The sequence below is a fragment of the Pelodiscus sinensis genome, chromosome 19 (genome assembly GCF_052426305.1).
Source record: "Pelodiscus sinensis isolate ZL-2025 chromosome 19, ASM5242630v1, whole genome shotgun sequence".
Classification (NCBI taxonomy): Eukaryota; Metazoa; Chordata; order Testudines; family Trionychidae; genus Pelodiscus; species Pelodiscus sinensis.
The window spans coordinates 25,050,014-25,069,603 of NC_143070.1; the positions used below are offsets into that span (position 1 = coordinate 25,050,014).

General features: G+C 51.5%; 2 non-coding genes across 2 annotated transcripts; one reads left to right on the forward strand and one right to left on the reverse strand.

Annotated features, from left to right (window-relative positions):
- Nucleotides 1–4,827: 4,827 nt before the first annotated feature.
- Nucleotides 4,828–4,900, reverse strand: TRNAT-AGU (transfer RNA threonine (anticodon AGU)). The gene has a single exon. It is a non-coding gene; the product is annotated as a tRNA-Thr (tRNA).
- Nucleotides 4,901–14,916: 10,016 nt separating this feature from the next.
- On the forward strand, nt 14,917–14,989 carry TRNAF-GAA (transfer RNA phenylalanine (anticodon GAA)). Its single transcript has one exon. It is a non-coding gene; the product is annotated as a tRNA-Phe (tRNA).
- Nucleotides 14,990–19,590: the final 4,601 nt, after the last annotated feature.

Genomic DNA, 19,590 nt, shown 5'->3' on the forward strand with positions numbered 1-19,590 from the left:
TTGGAATTAGCCGTCTGTTATTTCAGAGTTATTTCAAAAGAAGGGAATTGCTGTGTAGACTCTTCCATTGTTATTTTGGAATAACGGCCATTGTTCCAAAATAACTTTTCTGTGTGGACATAACCTCTGTCCTGCCCCAACTCTGCTGCTTTCAGGACAAACTCCTTGTTAGGACCAGTCACAACCTGGGGTCAGTGAGGGTCCCTCCCACCTGAGATGTGTTGTCTACAAAAGCCTCTTGTTCCCTGCCCACTTCTCAATACCGGCTGCAGACATATGTTTCGCATGAGGGTGTAGCGCAGTGTTAGAGTGTTTGACTGTAGATCAAGTAGTCCTTGATTTAAATCCAAGTGCCCCCTGTAAGAGTGTCTATTTAATGGAGAAATTCACCTTTCCTGGACTTCCATTGTACGTGAACCCTTTAAATGAATATAAACCCTTAAACTACATCTACACTGCAGGTTTCTTGAGAAAAACTGTTCTTGCACAAAAATGTGCACATCATCTACACTGCACGACTGTTCTTGCACAAGTAAATTTACAGTACAGCATTGGAAAACAGGGCTTCTTCCAGAAGAGTTATTCCTCTCCCCATGAGCAATAAGCTCTTCCACAAGAGGGGAGTGTAGACAGGCAACATGAATTTCTTGTGCAAGAAAACCATATGACTAAAATATCCAGAGTTTTTTTGAGCAAGCGAGTCCACACTGCCATGGAGGCTCTGTCACAAAAGCACATCTCTTGTGCAAAAGCACATGACAATGTGGACGTGCTCTTGTGAAAGACTTTTGCACAAGCACTCTTGAACAAAACAGTTCTTACACAAGAAGGTTGCAGTGTAGATGTAGCCATCGTGTTATGACAGTGTTTAGGTCAATAACTGGGGCCACGAAATGGAGCCTGTGACCTAGGGATCCGTGTTGGATCCCCTCAGGCACCAGCAGCTCAGAGACTGGTCAGAACTGGATTTTCCTGCCAAGTAGCATGAGGATTCCTGAAAATAAGTAGAGGAACAGCTCTGCACAAGAAGGTATTTTTGTGCAAGAAGGAGCAGTGTAGACAGCTCCTTCTTGCACAAAAGCCTGTGCTGCGAAAAGGAGGGCTCATTAGGTATGCAAATGAGGTGTGGCAATATTCATCCCCATGCCTCATTTGCATATCTTATTGCGCAACAATGTGCAGTGTAGACACAGCCAAGGAAGCCAAACACTGGCATTACCAAGGATTTGCAGCAAACCAACATTTCACCTGCAGGTCCCACTGAGGTCGTGGTTCAGGATTCAGACTCACTTGCCTAGGAAGGTGCTAGAATCTCCCTGCTTCACACAAAATTTTTTAAGCTTAGACAGAAAGCAGAGGGGCCACGTTTACACTAGCGGGCTCTTGTGCAAGCAATATGCAAATGAGGCTAAACATGGACTATCACACTGCTCCTTCACGCACAAGAAACCCCCCGTGACAATAAGCAGCGGAACGGCTCTGCACACGAAGGCTCTGTCTACACTGGCGGCTTCTTGCGCAAGAACACGGCCACACTCACACAGGTGACTGGCAGCAGTGCTGTGGGCCCAGCCTCCTGGACATATTGGCTATGTTAAAAAACATTTTCGGAAAAGCGCGTCTAGATTGGCAGGATGCTTTTCTGCAAAAGCACTTTTTGCGGAAAAGTGTCCGTGGCCAATCTAGACGTGCCTTTCCGCAAAAAAGCCCTGATCGCCATTTTAGCGATCGGGGCTTTTTTGCGGAAAACAGTACTGGCCCTTTTGTACAAAAGTCTTTCGGAAAAAGACTTTTGCCCGAATGGGAGCAGCATAGTATTTCTGGAAAATCACTGACAATCTCACATGAGATCATCATTGCTTTTCTGGAAATTCAAGCGGCCAGTGTAGACAGTTGACAAGTTTTTCCAGAAAAGCAGCTGATTTTCTGGAAAAACTTGCCAGTCTAGACACAGCCATTGAATCTGTCTCTGTGGCTTGGGATGGAGGAGCCTGCCCCCTGCAGGGAGCCTTGGGCCTGCCACTGCAGCAGCAGGAATTTGGGCATCAGGTCACCCCATTGGGGACAATGGAGGGAAGAGAAGAATTCTGCCATTAGGGAAAGCCAGCCAAGACAAGGCCATTTTTGTTACTGGGGCTGTGAAGGTCGGAGCCTCTTTTTACCAGCTCTCTGGCCTGTTTCCTTCAAAGGTCTCAGCCTTTTGCCTCTTTGTCCATAGCAGGCTGCTAAGGGGTGGGTAACATAGGGTTTGAACCTATGACCTTGGTGTTATTAGCACCACACGCTAACCAACTGAGCTAGCTGGTGCACAAAACGATAGGTCACAAATGGCCCTTTCAGAAAGGCGCCTCCGGCAGCTGCTGGGATAACTGCAGCTGCCAATGGATCTTCTCACTCTGACGTGGGCTGGCTAGTCCAGCTGGTTTGAGGTTTGGTCAAGTTGGCTGGCAGTTGACATTGCGCACTGAGACCCAGGGCAAAGAGGCAGCCGGAATCTCTTGCTGTCAGCACCTTGCCTCCCAGCTTCTTCCCTGATAGCAGCAGCCGCAGCTGCAGCCCCTTTCAACCACTGGGTAGGCTGCACTTTTCCACTTAAGCTAATTCTGCTCCACCTGCAACCTGTCTCCAGTCAGTGCTCCTGCCACGGCCTGGCCCAGGAGGGCTGGGACCCAACAGCTTTTCACCCTGACTTTATAGGAGGCCACGTAGGAAGGGAAGGAAAGGCAGACCTCTCACTGGGGAACAGGGCGCATGGATCCCACTTGTTCCTGCAGTAAATGAAACAGGCTGAGCATTTTGCAGAGAACAGGCCAGAGCCCTGCTGGGAGAGGCTCCATCATGCACAGACTCTGCGCAGGGCCAGACTGCTGGGAGGAGGCTCTGGCCATGGACTTTCCTCCCCTCTCTGTTACCTCCTGCACCTGGGGCTGAAAGGGACGTGGGCTGCAGGCTGGTCCTGCCCAGCTGCCTTCCCCAATTGGAGGATAAAATGCTCATGGAAGAGCTCACAGGTTGTCCCCAATGCACTGGCCTGAGGGCCTGAATTCTTGCTGCCACTGGGTGCACCCAAATGCCCCTTCAGGGAAGGGGGGGCATCCTCCCCAGCTCACATCCCTCCTGTCACACTTGGTGCCATGAGAACAAAGCCTGCAAAGAGGTTTGAATTCCCTCCATCTCCCCTTGCTGCTGCGCTAAAAGAAACCCTGAACCCGGCCCCTTCACCTGTCACTGGAGAGATGGAAATGAGGCCCTTCCTTGAGGGGAAAGAAGTGGGTGTGTCAGGAGGGGGATTTGAGCTCAAACCTCCCCACACACAAGAACCCCCCATTAGGGGCAAGAAAGAGCCTTGAGTCAGGCAGTGGAGAACACTTGGCTCCTGTTATGCTGTGATGGGGTATGAGGAGGCCTGTTACATACAGCCTGGCTAGCTCAGTTGGTAAAGCATGAGACTCTTAACCTCAGGGTCATGGGTTCAAGCCCCATGCTGGGTAATGCCCATTTTTAATTCACACTCTCCATCTAAAGGCAATTCACTCTCAGCTTTCACCACGGTTTTAGAAAGAAAAAGTCTAGTCCTGGGGCCCAGGTTTAGTAGAACCAGAGAGAGAACCAACTGCAATTTCCATCTTCTGAGGAGAAGGGAAGAGGATTTTCTTCTCCTCAGTTCTAGCCACATCAGCTCAGGGAGGAGAAAAAATAACCCTCCGCCCGCTGATTGTCCCCTGTCAGCTTCTGTAGCTTCACCTCCTTCCACAGCAGCTCCAGCTTTGAGCTACAAATCTCAAGGGGCTGGTGAGGAAATGACGAGCTGGCAGCTCGGGTTAGTGGCTTCCTTGAGAACAAGAGGTGGAGTGTTTACAAGGTGCATTCCCCTCCCCTGCAGAGCAGGGTGTTAGAAAGAGCCAGGAACAGAACAGTCAGCCAAGTTCCACCAATGTTGAGTTATGTTTCTGTGGTGTAGAGATTATCATGTTTGTGTAACATGCAAAAGATCCCTGGTTCAAAGACAGGATTTTCTCTTATTGCTGCTCTCCTGGGTGCCCAGGTATGTGCAGTTGCTGCTGACCAGCCTGTGCCTGGGATGAGCCCAACTCCCCACATGACACAGGGGGTGACATCAGCTGATAATGCCCCTTGGTGCCAGCCTAGGGAAGGGAGATGAATCAGGCCAGGCAGCTGCTGGAGGCTTGTGGCTTGGCCTCCCCTGCCCTCGGAGGCTGGTGCATTGGGCCGGCTCTGCCTGCTGCCTCCCTTGTGTGACTTGCCCAGTGTCCACAGGCCAAATGTCAGAAAAGCCCCTTCCAAAAATAGCAGAAGAAAAAGCTACACAAATTGGGTTTAGAAAATCACGTAGTTTTTTCCAGAAGAACAGTGCAGTGTAGACATAGCCTGAGTGTTGCTCAGCACTGGTAGGTCTAATGGCACCTGCAGCCTTTCAGAACAACCCCCAGCCCCAACCCCAAGGACCAGCCCTTCCCTCCCCCCTTACTGGGGTCTGCTGGGAATTGCCTGGATGCCGGCCCACCCCAGTGTCAGCCTAAGGATTGACTGGTCTGTAAAAACTGCATCCTGGAAATGAGGAAGCAGCTAAAGTGACTCTGGTGGGACTTGAACACACAACCTTTGAATGTCTAGGTGGACTTACATTAACCAGTGCAGGTTAGAAGTCCTACATGCTTTCCATTGCACCACAGAACCTGATGGGTTGCTGAGTTTGATATCTCCACTCCGCAGTATGGCAATTGCTGGGCGTGTCTCTCTTTTGTGAGAGGAGGTAGGAAGAGGAAGGGGGCCACTGAAATTAAAGGATAAGATCTGAGCTGTAGTTGGAGAATGTGGGCATCGATCCCACTGCCTCTCACATACTAAGCGAGCGCTCTACCACTTGAGCTAATTCCCCTGCATGCGAAAGGCCCTGCTGCCTCACCCACCTTGTTCCAGAGCCCACAACATCCCTGCGGCTGCCCAAAGCTCCTTTCTGAAAGGGCCACTTGTGAGACTGACACCCGTGGGCCGGCTAGCTCGGAGGTTTAGAGGACGTGGTGCTCATATCACACTGTCGAGTCTTAAGAGCAAGCCCCTTATTTCAAGCTATAACGGGCTCACTATTCTGAAGTCCCTGCATGGCAGGAGGAGGGAGGGATGTTTTGGAATAGTGATTTATTTGTATAGCCAGCGTCAAATTACAAAATAAGCTATTTCAAAATAGGCGCATTGATTATTTTGAGCTATGGGACGCACCCCTAGTGAGTTAGAGCTGAACTCTGCCCCCAGCTCCCTGCTCCACCCACCCACGTACTGACTCCCTCGCTGCCATGGGGCTGTTTGCATTGGCCTCTTCTCTCTGTAGCCAGGCTTCAGCCAGGACTGAGACTCAGGCAGGAGAATGTGACCCGGCTCCCTGCACCTGGGCCCTGCATTTCTCATCCCTTCAGAGACACTTGCTAGTGGAGGAATAAATCACAGTCACATGAGTGTAGATTATGAAACTTTGTAGTTGTTGTTGCCTTGGAAACTCCCCGCAAACCTTCCCTTGGGGGCTCACATTGCACAGCTTACTTGGAGGTGAGGGTGCTGTGTAGACGTGCCCATTCTTTTGAGGGCCAGCCTGCTGGGGGAAGGCTCTGGCCACTTCCTTTCCTCGTGTCTCTCAGGCTGTGTTTACACTGCAGGGCTACGTCTACACTGCAGGCTTTTTGCACAAGAACAACTGCTCTTGTGTAAAAACTTGCAGAGCGTCTACACTGCAGGCACGTTCTTGCGCATGTAAATGTATAGTGCAGCATCAGACAACAGGGCTTCTTGCACAGAAGTTATTGCTCTCCCCACGAGGAATAAGCCCTCTTGTGCAAGAAGTCTTCCACAAGGAGGCAGTGTGGACGGGCAACAGGGGTTTCTTGCTCAAGAAAGCCCGATATCTAAAATGCCCATCCGAGCTTTCCTGCGCAGGAGAGCGTCCACACTGCCATGGGCGCGCTTGCAGAAAAGCACTTCTCTTGTGCAAAAGCACATGGCAGTGTGAACACACTGTTGCGCAAGACCTTTTGCACAAGAACTCTTGCACAAAACAGTTCTTGCGCAAAAAGTCTGCAGGGTAGATGTAGCCAGGGGGTGTTTGGGTTTGTTACCAGCACTGAGCTTTGTACAACAGCCCAGGGAACATTGTGAAAAGCCAAAACCTTTGTACCCTGGGTGTCCCTGGCCAGTCATCAAGTGGCACAAAGGTTCCCTGAAGTGCTGACTTCAGGTGATTTGAAACAAAGTACAATAGCTCAAATGAGGTGGCTGAGTGGTTAAGACGATAGACTACTAATCCATTGTGCTCTGCACCCATGGGTTCAAATCCCATTCTCATTGAGTGTTAGCAGCCTTCTCTCTTGCCTCTCCCAGAGGTTCCGTGCCAGCCCCTCCTGAAACCCTGCCTGCCCCAGCCCCTCCCACTGCAGCCTGGGGAAAGGGGAAATCTCCACCGAGACACTCCCAGCTGGGACCCTCAGTCCCTTCTGCCCTCAAGGGGAAACCTCACAAAGGAGATTCCAGGCAGCCAGGCCATGGGGGTCTCTGTGATGCCCCAGCCCTGCAGCCTGTCCCACCTGGCAGTTGTCATGGCCCCTCTGTGAAGTCACTGCCTCCCAGCCAATGAGCTGAGGTGCTGCAAAAGTTCCTTGTGATGTCACTGCTCCCTTGCAGGCTCATGTCTAGCCCCTGGCCAGCCCCTTGGCATGTGTGAGCTGCTCTCCCTGTGCCCCCCTCACTCAGGGCTGGTTCTGGGGCTCACGCAGGGAACATCAGAGGCTGCTCAGGGGGCCCCATTGCTAGGCCAGGGGCCCTCCTGTGGGGCTGTGAGTGTTGCTGTCCCTGCAGTACAGACAGGGCCATAGAGCCTCAGCAGGCTGCAGCGGTGGGAGACACTTCCCTGGTTTTGGGAGGGAGACGAGACGTCAAGGCCCATGACTCAGAGCTGGCTACTGATACCCATGGAAATCTGATTTTCAGAGGGGTGTGATCAGCCCTTCCTGTGTATCTGGCTTCTTCAAAGGGGCTTAATCAGGAGCTAAAAGTTGAAGAAGGAACATTTAGAAGGTGAATTTCTGTCTCCGGGAATGTCCCACCTGGGGTGACAGTTTCCTCACACTGACAAAGAATTTACATTGCTCTGCTTTCTGAGACAGTTGGCAAAGATGCTCCACAGTGGCTGTGTCTCTCTCTCTTTCTATAGAAGCTGTTCAGACCCCTCCCTAGCAAATGCTGGTGTTAGGTGCAGATCTGAGTGCTAAAAGCCTAGGTGTACAAAGTCAGAATGAAGGGATGCATTTTGCTCTAGAAGTGACAGGCAGAGGGAGGTGGCTGTAGCAGAGCAGGTGTGACGGACCGGACCGTGTCTGGGCACAGCTAAGGGCATCCGCTCAGGGCGAATTGCTTAAATCCGGGGTTCCTTACAGCCCCCGACTGGCGACCTCTCCACACAGGCCACAAACCAGTTTCACAGAGCGCTTCAGCTGCCTGCCTGAAGCCCCCCGAGCAAAACCCCTCCGACACCCCAGCAATATCCGTGCCCCAGATGGCCCCGGGCCTCATACACAGGTGGGGGGTCCCAGCACCCAATCCCACCTACCCCGAACAAGTCCTGTCCGGTTCCAAGAAACCAGCCACAGATCCCTGGTCAATTTACCCTCTGGACCTTACCACAAATCACGCTGGGCCAATCCTTTAGAATCTATATCTAAAGGTTTATTATTACAAGAAAGAAAAGCCTGAGAGTAAGATTATTAAAGTACAGTACGTTACATGCACCGAATCTCCCAGTTCTCGATGCAGGCTCTAGCAGAGATGTTGCAGCTGCTGGTTAAAAGTCCTTATTGCACATCCTACGATCAGGATGGGTTCCCAGGTCTTCCGGGCTCTTTAATCCCTGCAGTGCTGCCTCTGGGATGAAGTGCTGAGCTGAGAACAAAATGGCATCGACCACATGGCCTCTTTATACCCCTTCCTGGCCTCTTCCAGTATGTAGCAGGTCACCTGGTCCTCAGCCTCTCTGTCTTCCCTGCTGGCTGCTCTCAGGACAGCCCCCATTCTTTGGGTGTGTCTTTGGCCCATTGAGAACCATTGTTCCACAGGTAATTAGCATGTCCACAGGCTCCACAGGCTCGGCCCTGCCCAATGCTTAACCACATGCAGGGAAATCTTCAGTTTCTACACAGATTACAGATCTACACACACAGACATTATACACTCACATAAACAGTGTACACAGGATCAGAAAACAACAAGCTCCCATTCAATACCCCACATGGCTCCCTTTCATACCAATTTCTGGGGCCAACACCCCCACCTAGGGGTGCAGCAGCGATCTGGCTGCTTCCCTCCAACTCAGTAATGTGACACCCCCAACGCAAAATTGATGCAGGAAGTGATGCCAGTAACATCACTGAGGGCATCACAGGCCTCCCCCAACAAAATATGGTGTGCCTCATTTTCCCTTCTTACACAGGACCTTCTGGCTGGAACCCTTTTTGTACTGTAAGAAGCTCCAAGACCAGTTACAAGTGTTAACCACGAAATAGCAACATCACAATGTCCCCTTACATACCGTCTGTCGTTTGGTACATCTCCAGACAGATTACATGGTATTTTCATAAGCTCATGCACACTGTATACCGTTACAATTCTCTGCAACAATAATACATTGGTTACAAGAATTAACATCAGTAACAAAAACAATCCTATATCAGGTGTATATTGACATTCCCCATCATGCCCCTTCTCTGGCCTCACACCATTGCAGTTTTTTCCCTTCAGGTTCAACCTGCAAATCTTCTTTGTCAAAGCAAGTCCTGCCCCTCCCCCTTGTCCTCTGGGCTCCAGGCCTGAAACCTCTGGCCTGACCAAGACAATGGGCTGGCTGGGCGTGACTCCCTGGCTCACAATGGCCCTGGAATTCTCCCGCTTCCCCCACTCAGTGGGGTAACAGCAGTGAGCTGTAGACTCCCAAGTCTCTCCTCTGTCCCTCTCTAACCTCTGTTTCCACATGGAACCAGATATCAACTTCCCTGATTGAGTATGAGTGTCCACAGTGTCCAGAGATGGGAGCATAACTGCCATCTCCTGCATCCTAGGGAGAGTGACCACACAGCTGTTCTGCTCTGCATACTTAGCTACCCAGCCCTTCTCCTGAATCTGAGACACTAACTTCCCACTCTCCTTACTCACCTGGGAACAATCCTGTCCCACACACACTGACTTCCCAGCAAGCTGGTCACCCACAGTTACTGGGTTAGCAGCCTGCTCCAGTTCTCTGGATGTTCCTGCCTCATCTGGAACAACCCTCAGTCCCTCTGAGACCCCTCCACCACCATCCACACTGGGTTTCCCTAAACCCAAGTCAGTGGAGTCACTGTTAACAGACAAATTCTGTCTGTCAGGCACCAAAACAAGTGCCTCACACAAGAAGCTGCTGCCGTTTACAGGCAGAGCTTTCTCCTGAATGCCTTTTCCAAGCAAGGTCCTGTCACCTCCCTCAGTCACTGCAAACTGTTTGCTACAAGCACTGCCAGGACTCTCCTCCCTATGAGCTTCCTTAAGCAGCAGTTTACCCGTCTCTGGCTCTGCAGCAGCCTTGCCCTGCTGAGCCACAACCAACTCCTCCTGCAATTCCCTTACTCCCTGAGTCATCTCTGGCCCCTCTGGTGGATTCATAGACAATCCCCTCTCAGGCACACAGACAGACCCACAAGAGACAGGGTCAGAAGCACCTTCACTCCCTGTGCAACTCTCTAGATGGCTGTAAACGTCCACACCATCATTAGGCACCAGAGTTAACACACCCTCATTCTCTCCTTGTGCCCGGGCTAAGGGGTCTCCCTGCTCCCACAGAGTCGCTCCCCCCTCTGCCAGCAACACAGCAGCATCAGGCACAATATCAGGGTCACCACTGTCTGGTCTCTGGGGTTTTGGTAAAACACTGACTGACTCTCCCCGAGTCACCTCATCCCTCTCCCCAGCAGACACAAACCTTGGGCCACCCCCTTCCTGGGCCTTAGCCATATCCAGACCCAACTTTGGGACAACACCACTGCTCTCAGCCAACCCAGGCTGTGGGGCACTTTCCTCAGACAAAGGAAGAAACTCTTCCCCACACACAGCCAGACCACCAGAGACAGCTTCTCCCTTGTCCCAACACCCCTGGCTAATCTTAGGCATACAGCTAGCCACTGGGACAGCTTCCTTCCCTTCCCCATAGCTACTTCCACCCTCCAAATTGCCAGCTTGCACACACTGTGCTTCTTCACACAAATCACTTTCAGCTTGTGCAGGTTCAATTCCACAAACCTCACCAGCCACCAACTCCTCAACTAAAACTTCACTCTGGCCAGCCACTCCAGGCTGCCCCAGAGAAACATTTCCCTGACTTCTGGGCTCTTCCTGCCCCGGTTCTGATTCCAGCCTCACCTTTGAGGCATCAGACGGGCCCTCACCCACAGGCTCACTGCCCCCCTGCACAGACACACAGCCATCTGCCACAGGCACACATGTAGAGACACTTTCCCCTTGGTTACAGGGAGACTGACCAGCTCCAGGAAACTTTTCATACCCACATGCACCCCCTTCCCAAACCTCCCTGTTAGCTACAGGTAACACAAAAGGTTTGCATTCACACATGCTTTGGGGTTGGGTCATCACATCAGCTGGGCAAAATACGTCTGCCATACCATAAACGCACCACATACCCACAGAGTTACACATTGAACCTTTAGGAGAATACAGTCTCTCTTGTTCTTTTAGTCTCTTAAGCTGGAGGTCAAGTCTAGCATGTTCCTCCTTGGCTAGGGCCATCTTCTTTGCATGCTCTGCCTCTTCCCTCCTCTGTCTCTCAGCATATTCTGCCTTTTTCTCCTCAAGTTCTGCTTTTCTCATCTCAAGTTCCCGATCCAGCTCCTTCTGTCTCTTAGCAATTTCTTCATCTGCCTTCTGCCTTCTTTCAGCAGCTTCCTTGGCTCGCTTCTGATCCCTTTCATCCACATCTCTGGTTAGTAGCAACACTACCAGATCTAGTTTAGAGGCCCTTTTCCTAAAGGCAATGCTTCTCCCCAAGCACAAATCCTTCAGAGCACTTTTGCTCAGACTCTCATATAATTCCGGGATCATCGCAGCGGCTCTTTAATCAACCAAACTCTCAACACCAAAAATCAAATTTAGACAGCGTGGGGTCCTGATCCCAAAGTTCAATTGACCAAGATCTGTGGATCCTGCCGACTACGCCACTGTGACGGACCGGACCGTGTCTGGGCACAGCTAAGGGCATCCGCTCAGGGCGAATTGCTTAAATCCGGGGTTCCTTACAGCCCCCGACTGGCGACCTCTCCACACAGGCCACAAACCAGTTTCACAGAGCGCTTCAGCTGCCTGCCTGAAGCCCCCCGAGCAAAACCCCTCCGACACCCCAGCAATATCCGTGCCCCAGATGGCCCCGGGCCTCATACACAGGTGGGGGGTCCCAGCACCCAATCCCACCTACCCCGAACAAGTCCTGTCCGGTTCCAAGAAACCAGCCACAGATCCCTGGTCAATTTACCCTCTGGACCTTACCACAAATCACGCTGGGCCAATCCTTTAGAATCTATATCTAAAGGTTTATTATTACAAGAAAGAAAAGCCTGAGAGTAAGGTTATTAAAGTACAGTACGTTACATGCACCGAATCTCCCAGTTCTCGATGCAGGCTCTAGCAGAGATGTTGCAGCTGCTGGTTAAAAGTCCTTATTGCACATCCTACGATCAGGATGGGTTCCCAGGTCTTCCGGGCTCTTTAATCCCTGCAGTGCTGCCTCTGGGATGAAGTGCTGAGCTGAGAACAAAATGGCATCGACCACATGGCCTCTTTATACCCCTTCCTGGCCTCTTCCAGTATGTAGCAGGTCACCTGGTCCTCAGCCTCTCTGTCTTCCCTGCTGGCTGCTCTCAGGACAGCCCCCATTCTTTGGGTGTGTCTTTGGCCCATTGAGAACCATTGTTCCACAGGTAATTAGCATGTCCACAGGCTCCACAGGCTCGGCCCTGCCCAATGCTTAACCACATGCAGGGAAATCTTCAGTTTCTACACAGATTACAGATCTACACACACAGACATTATACACTCACATAAACAGTGTACACAGGATCAGAAAACAACAAGCTCCCATTCAATACCCCACATGGCTCCCTTTCATACCAATTTCTGGGGCCAACACCCCCACCTAGGGGTGCAGCAGCGATCTGGCTGCTTCCCTCCAACTCAGTAATGTGACAGCAGGGTCTGCCTGGAGACAAAGAGGAGCCTGAGGATGAGAAGGCCCATGAGAGGCAGAGACTCCAGAGCAGTGGGGGACTAGTTCTTTGGTCTGGCAAACTGACAGACAATCCCCAGGCCCTGAGCATGGTGCGGGCAAAGCCCATGGGGACTACCTAGTCCATCAGATTTTATTATTTTCCTTGTTTGACGGTTTAGAAATCACGTCTGAGCTGGTGGATTATTCTTATTGTGTGTAACTAAGCATTGCAGCCCAGGGATTTTCCTTGCATAATTAATTGGGGTCCGTTTTTGCACAAGCGGCTTCTGCACAAAGAGGAGCTGTATAGACTGGGGCTCTTCCTGCCTCCTGCTTCCCCTGGCTCCAGCCTGACCTTGGGCCTGTAGTGCGTCTTTGAAATAGCAGCCAAACACGATTATGCAAATCTCCGCTTCATTTACAATGTCACTCAGCTGAATTTGCATTTCTCTCTGGGAAGAGGAATGACGTGCAGACAAACCCTCACATAGGGGAGATGCAGAGATAAGAATTTCCCCGCCTCCCTCAGCTTGTCTGGCTACTTTGCCCATTTCCTGCCTCCCTGCCTGAAAGGGACCCAATGGCTGAAAGGGACAGCAGCTGCTAATGGGTGGGGGGAGAAGAGCAGCAACAAGACCCTGGAAGCAAGAAGGATCTTCCCTGGCCACCCACCATTCAGTCTGACAAGTCTGAAGGGGGAATTTTGACTGACAGTCTCCTCTGAGCTAGAATTCCAGATCCCACAGCGATCACTGGAAAGGGGCAGCCCAGTAGGGACTGAAAACCACTGCTCCAGGTGAGGTTTGAATTCACAACCTCAGCATGTCTCCTATACACACTGCTTTATCAATACTGTGCACTGACCCATGGCACCACTGGAGCAGACATTTCAGAGTTTTCTCCAAAGTCCTTACATTGAGAAAGTGAAGAAGCACAAGGTAGAATTGAGCCAGAGGGGCAAGAAGATCAATTCTCAAGGATTTACACAAATCAACATTTCCCCAGCAGCCCATTGCCCTGTTCCATATCTAGGGCCAGCACTGGGTGGGCAGTAGTCAAAGAGGCAGCGACTCACAGGAAGAAGTCGTGGGCTGAGCTAATGAGATGATCTTGATTTGTCAATGCCAAGCTGTGATCAAAAACAGTGAGATAAGGATCAAACACCAGGGAGGTTCCTGCCACATACCAGCACCTGCCAAAGCCTGGGATTGAATCAGTGACCTTTAGATATTTAGTCTGACACTTTCTCCACTGAGCTACTTTGGCTGCTGGACAAGGAGTTCTCTGGCCTGTACTTCTCTGTCTGGGATGTTTGGCAGCCTGTCGTCATGCCCTGCCCAGGAAGGCGAGACTGGCCTTTCCACAGCGCCCCTCCCCCACAGCCCAGAGCCAAGGTTCCCTCTAAGCCAGGCCTGGGCAATACAGGCCAGAGGGCTGGATCCAGCCCATGAAGCCACCCAACATGGCAGCAAGAAGCCTCAGGCTTGTGGTTGACTCCTCCCCAATCAGCCTTTTCCTGAACCAGCAGCTCCATGGGTGGCCAGGGGAGGCCTCTTCTTTGTCCCAGATGGACCTAGGAAAATGTGAGCAAAGGCTACAACAAGGCACCACTGAGAGTTGCACCCAGGATCTCCTGTTCACAAGGCAGGTGCTTGAGCCAGCTGAGCCATGGTGCCCTCCCCAGACAGGGTTGCTCAGTTTATGGTCCACGACAACACCTTTTACACAAAAAATGAGGCGTAACGTTAGTTTGAACCAAGGTCTTTGGTTCGAACTACCGCGTCCCGATGTGCACTTCATGGTTCGAATCAGGTGTGATTCGATCTAGTGCGCCGGGCGAGATCTTGCTAATGAAGCATGGGACATTAAAATCCCTGCTTCATTAGCAATTTCAGTCGCCTACATTTGCATCCCTAGTCCGAAGTAGGAAGCAAATGTAGACGTACACAAACAGCACTCCGAACTGAGCCCATTAAATAACAGAATATTTAAGTTCCATCATAAAGTGTAACAACTATTTCATTTCATGTAGCGATATGAATCATCATAGCTTGTTTGCTAAATCAAGAAAATAGACAATTTTGTTTTATGCTTCAAAGGAACAGATCCGTGTAAGATACCGAATGGCTATGGAATGTGTTGCAGTGTTAATGTTCTTTGTAGTTGATTTCATACTAAATACATGAAGTCATGTACCTTGTTAATTATCCCTTTGTTCAGTATTTTTTCTTCTATAAAATTATGAAACTATATTTAGCTAAGCTGTTTGTGAGTAACTGGCGGGTACCACAGTAGCCCACATCCGCACAAGCGCAAATGACCTCACTAGTGGTGCACATTATGAAACTCCTCCCATGGATGGAAAATCTCACAGGGAACACGGCCCCCCTGCCCATCTTCTTCCCTCCACATAGGCAGCTACAGTCCCTTTCAGCCACTAGGACACCCCGGGAAGAGAGGCAGGAATGGGGCCAAGTGCAAGTCAGGCTGAGGGGGGCAGGCAAAGCTCATCTTGCCTTGCAGGTCCACTGGCAGCAGCATCGCTCTTGTATACTGCTGTGGAGAAAAACATGCCTGAGAGAAGAGACAGCATCAGACTTCTTCAAACAGTTGCCAAAGTAGCTCAGTTGGGAGAGTGTTAGACTGAAGATCTGAAGGTCCCTGGTTCAATCCCGGGCTTTGGCAGAAGCCTTTGCCAATATGGCTTAGTCTCTTTTTGCATCTCTCCATCTCTGGTAAGCAAACATCTACAGTCAGAGTTCAAAGGCTGAACCAAGAAGCCAGGAATGACGTCATAAAACTGATGGTATTTCAGGGTTAGAAACTGGAGAGGGGATTTCATGCCACCTCAGAGATTGTTGACACAGAAGAACAGGGCTCTTGGCTTCAGCTGCTCCCAGCCATGCTTCTCTGTTTTTAATTCCATGCCCCCAGGAAGGAACATTAACAGAGCCTGCCTCGGACTAATTGTGAGGCTTCCCCATACTGAGGACATGCTGTTTCTATTTTCTTAGACTGGAAGTTATTAAGTCAATTTAAGCAATTTCAAAATAGTTTCCAAGTATAGACATGCCCTTATAGTTCTGGTCTCCACAACATCCTCTAGCAAGGAGTTCCACAGGTTGACTGAGCTTGTGTGAAGAAATTCTTCCTTTTGTTTGTTTTCAAGCTGCTAATATCATGGTGCACCCTTAGTTCTTCTGTTATGGGAACAAGAACAATCCCTTTCCTTATTTACAGTCTCAACAACAGCCATGATGTATAAACCTCTATCTTATCTCCCCTTGTCTCCACTTTTCTAAGGTGAAAAGTCCCAATCTCTCCTCATGTGGCAGCTGATTCAAACTTTCATTATTTTTGTTGTGCTTTTCTGGCGTGTTTCCAATGCCAGTGGGAGCTGCCTGCCTGAAGCCCCCCTCCACTCAGGCTCTTATTGCCCCAGGCACCCGACACCTGCAGCCTGTGCAGGGAAGGAGCTGCGTGGGAAATGTGCTGGGCTGTTGGCCAGGGCTCAGCCAGGTGAGTCTCCCAGCCAGAGCCTGCCTCTGGCACCCCAGCCCCTCCTCTGGCTGGACCTTGGCAAGTCCAACATCCCCCAAGTGGTGGTGGCCAGCGGTGGCCTCCAGAAGAGTTGTGAGCATAAGCTCAGCTCTCTGGCCTGAGTCCTGCCAAGCTCTCAGCCTTTCCCCTGTTTCTGCTTCCCTGTCCATAGCAAGAGGCAGAATCAGAGCAAGTCAACAAATCAAACAACCCTTCTCCACAGGGACAGCTGACTGTGTGACATAAGGAAGAGAAGTAACCAAACCAAGCACCCCTATGGCCAGCATAGGGCTTGAACCCACAACTTTGGAGTTATTATAACCAGAATTTAACCAACAGAGCTAGCCAGCCCTATGGCAACACAGGTCACAAGTGGCCCTTTCAAGAAAGGCACCTCAGACAGTTCCACCGACATTTCTGCAGCTGCCGAGGGCAGCTCTGATAGGTCCACTAACGACGCACTGTGATGTGGGCTGGCTAGTCCAGCTAGTTTGAGGTATGGTAAAGGTAGCTCAGGGAGGAGGAAAAATAACCCTCCGCCCGCTGATTGTCCCCCGTCAGCTTCTGTAGCTTCACCTCCTGCCACAGCAGCTCCAGCTTTGAGCTACAGATCTCAAGGGGCTGGTGAGGAAATGAGGAGCTGGCTGCTCCGGTTAGTGGCTTCCCTGAGAACAAGAGGTGGAGTGTTCACAAGGTGCATCCCCTCCCCCGCAGAGCAGGGTGTTAGAAAGAGCCAGGAACAGAACAGTCAGACAAGTTCCACCAGCAAGTTTCACTCTTGGTGTGTGTTTCTGTGGTGTAGTGGTTATCACATTTTCCTAACACGCAAAAGGTCCCTGGTTCAAAGCCAGGCAGAAACACAGGGTTTTCTCTTATTGCCACTCCCCTTGGTGCCCCGGGTAAGTGCAGCTCCTGCTACTCAGACTGTGCCTGGGATAAGCCCAACTCACATGCAACGGGGGGGGGGGGGGGCGGGTGACATCAGCTGAGAATGCCCCTTGGTGCCAGCCTGGGGAAGTCAGATGGGTCAGGCCAGGCACCTGATGGACACTTGTGTCTTGGCCTCCCCTGCCCTCGGAAGCAGGTGTATGGGGCCGGCTCTTCCTGCTGCCTCCCTTGTATGACTTGCCCAAGGAGAAAGTGAGGCAGGAATGGGGCAGAGGAGGGAGGCCAAGCTGAGGGGGGCAGGACAAAAGCTCAACATCTCAGTGGGGCTCAGTGGGGTGAGCAGAGCCCCCCCCCCTTGTTCTGCCAAATCCTGTGGCGTGGGGCTGGCTGTGGGGAGGCAGAGTCCTCAAAATCCACCTTCTTTGGCTCCCTTTCCTGCGGGCTCCCTAGAGAGGGATTTGTGCCCCCTGCTGCGAGTCTGAAAACACCTGCCCCCTGGCAGCTCTGTCTCTTGTCTGGCAGTCTGGGAGGGGCTGGGGCTCTGGAGTTGCAGGGGCAGGTCTACGTGTGGCTGCAGACAGCAACAGAGAGTCTCAAGAGCAGAAGACTGAAAATTCAGCATCAAACGTGCCCCCTGCTGAGGTCCTGTGCCACAGGGACAGCAGCGAAGGCACCAAATATCGCTGGGTCTGCAGCCAGTGTTGGGGACTGGGCAGGGAACAGGAGGCTTTTGTGTCACACACGTCTCAGGCAGGACGGACCCTCACTGAGCCCAGACTGTGACTGGTCCTAGCCAGGAATGTGCCCGGGGCTGGTTTGTGACACTCTAAGGCCGTGTCTACACTGGGCGTGAGAGCGACGCTGCCGCGGTCGATGTTCCGGGCTCTAGGGAAGACCGGCTGATTGGAACTGAGCTGTGCAGAGTCTTGTAAAGGGAACCGCAACTTCTCTGGAGATTTTCTGAGTTTTAGATGAGGGTTTAGCAGAAGGGACGTTGTGGGCTCTGGAACAAGGTGGGTGGGGCAGGAAACCTGGTCACAGGCAGGGAAATTAGCCCAAGTGGTAGAGCGCTCGCTTTGCATGTGAGCGGCAGTGGGATCAATACCCACAGTCTCCAGTGATAGATCTTTGTTTTACAGGCAGAGACCACAAGGGGGCTAAGTGCTTTTAGGGGCCTCTTTGCAATAAGCAGGGGGCTGGTTTCTGCAGTGCAGGGGGTGTCACGTTTGCCGGGCATAGAAAAGTTCCCTGGCTAAAAGCCAGACCAGCAAAGTCCAGCCTGTAACACCCAGAGGAGGGGATTCACTTGCCTGGGGAGGGCAGGAACAGACCAGCACTTGGCTGCCAGTTGTTTGCACATCTGGACACAGAAGCATCCTGAGCCTTGGTTTTACCAGCCAGTTTCTTTTCAGCTCTCTGCAAACTGCCTCCCAGCTGTGGGTGAGGCTGAGTGTGTGTGAAACTAGCTGCGCTTTGGACCTCATCCACGACCTCTGCACTAGGCACAGGAAAGTGGCCGTCTAGGGCAGGAGAGATGCCAGCCTGGCCACCCAGGAGCAGGTTTGCATGAAAATCAAGGTGGTCCAGTGAGACCCCCGACCCTGAGCCCTAAGCTTAGAACATGAAAACATAAGAATGGCTGTACTGGGTCAGACCAATGGTCTATCTAGCCCAGTAGCCTGTCTGCTGACAGTGGCCAACACCAGCTACCCCGGAGGGGATGGACCGAAGACAATGACCAAGCCATTTGTCTCGTGCCATCCCTCTCCAGCCTTCCAAAACAGAGGGCAGAGACACCATTCCTACCCCCTGGCTAATACCACTCCATGGACCCAACCTCCATGACTTGATCTAACTTCTCTTTAAACTCTGTTATAGTTCTAGCCTGCACAGCCTCCTGCAGCAAGGAGTTCCACAGGTTGACTCTTTGCTTTGTGAAGAACAACTTTCTGTTATTAGTTTGAAGCCTGCGACCCATTCATTTCATTTGGTGTCCTCTAGTCCTTCTATTATGGGAACTAATGAAGAACTTTTCTTTATGCACCCTCTCCACACCACTCTTGCTTTTATAGACCTCTATCATATCCCCCCTCAGTCTCCTCTTTTCTAAGCCGAAAAGTCGCAGTCTTTTTAGCCTCTCTTCATCTGGGACCTGTTCCAAACCCCTGATCATTTTAGTTGCCCTCCCCTCTCCCACCTCTTTTTCCCAGTCTCCCCGAGTTCTGTTCAATAAAGAGCGTTTCTATTTTTGAACACACTTGTCCTTTATTTTGTACATCAAGAAGAGGGGCTAGGGAGGGGTAAGTGGAAGGAGGTGAGGGAGGAATGGGGTACAAGCCCCCAATGGGGAGGACTGGGCTGACTCTGCAGGCTCCTCGGGGTGGAAACTCTCCTGCAGCCCCCGATTGACCCCCCCTCGGATGGCAGCCTGTGGCAAGTGCAGTCGGGCTGATGGCTGAGTGCTGTGATGTGCCCAGTGTGGGCACTCCGGGCACTCCAAGACAGGACTGCTTTGCAAGCGGGGAACCCCTGAGAACTGTCTGTCCGGGGTGGGGGTTGGGACCCTTTAAGCACAGCCCTCGGCTAGCCTGAGACAGCATCTCCACGCTCTAAGTCCTAACCTGATGCCCTGCCGGCACTGCTTCCAGCCATCCTTAACCCCGGTTCAGGGTCCACTCAATGTGGACATGCTAGTTCGAATTAGCAAAATGCTAATTCAAACTAGTTTTTAGGTCTAGATGCACTAGTTCGAATTAGCTTAGTTCAAATTAACTAATTCGAATTAAGTTAGTTCGAATTAGTGCTGTAGTGTAGACATACCCCCAGGGACCTGCAGAAACCAGCCCTGCCCTGAGGGA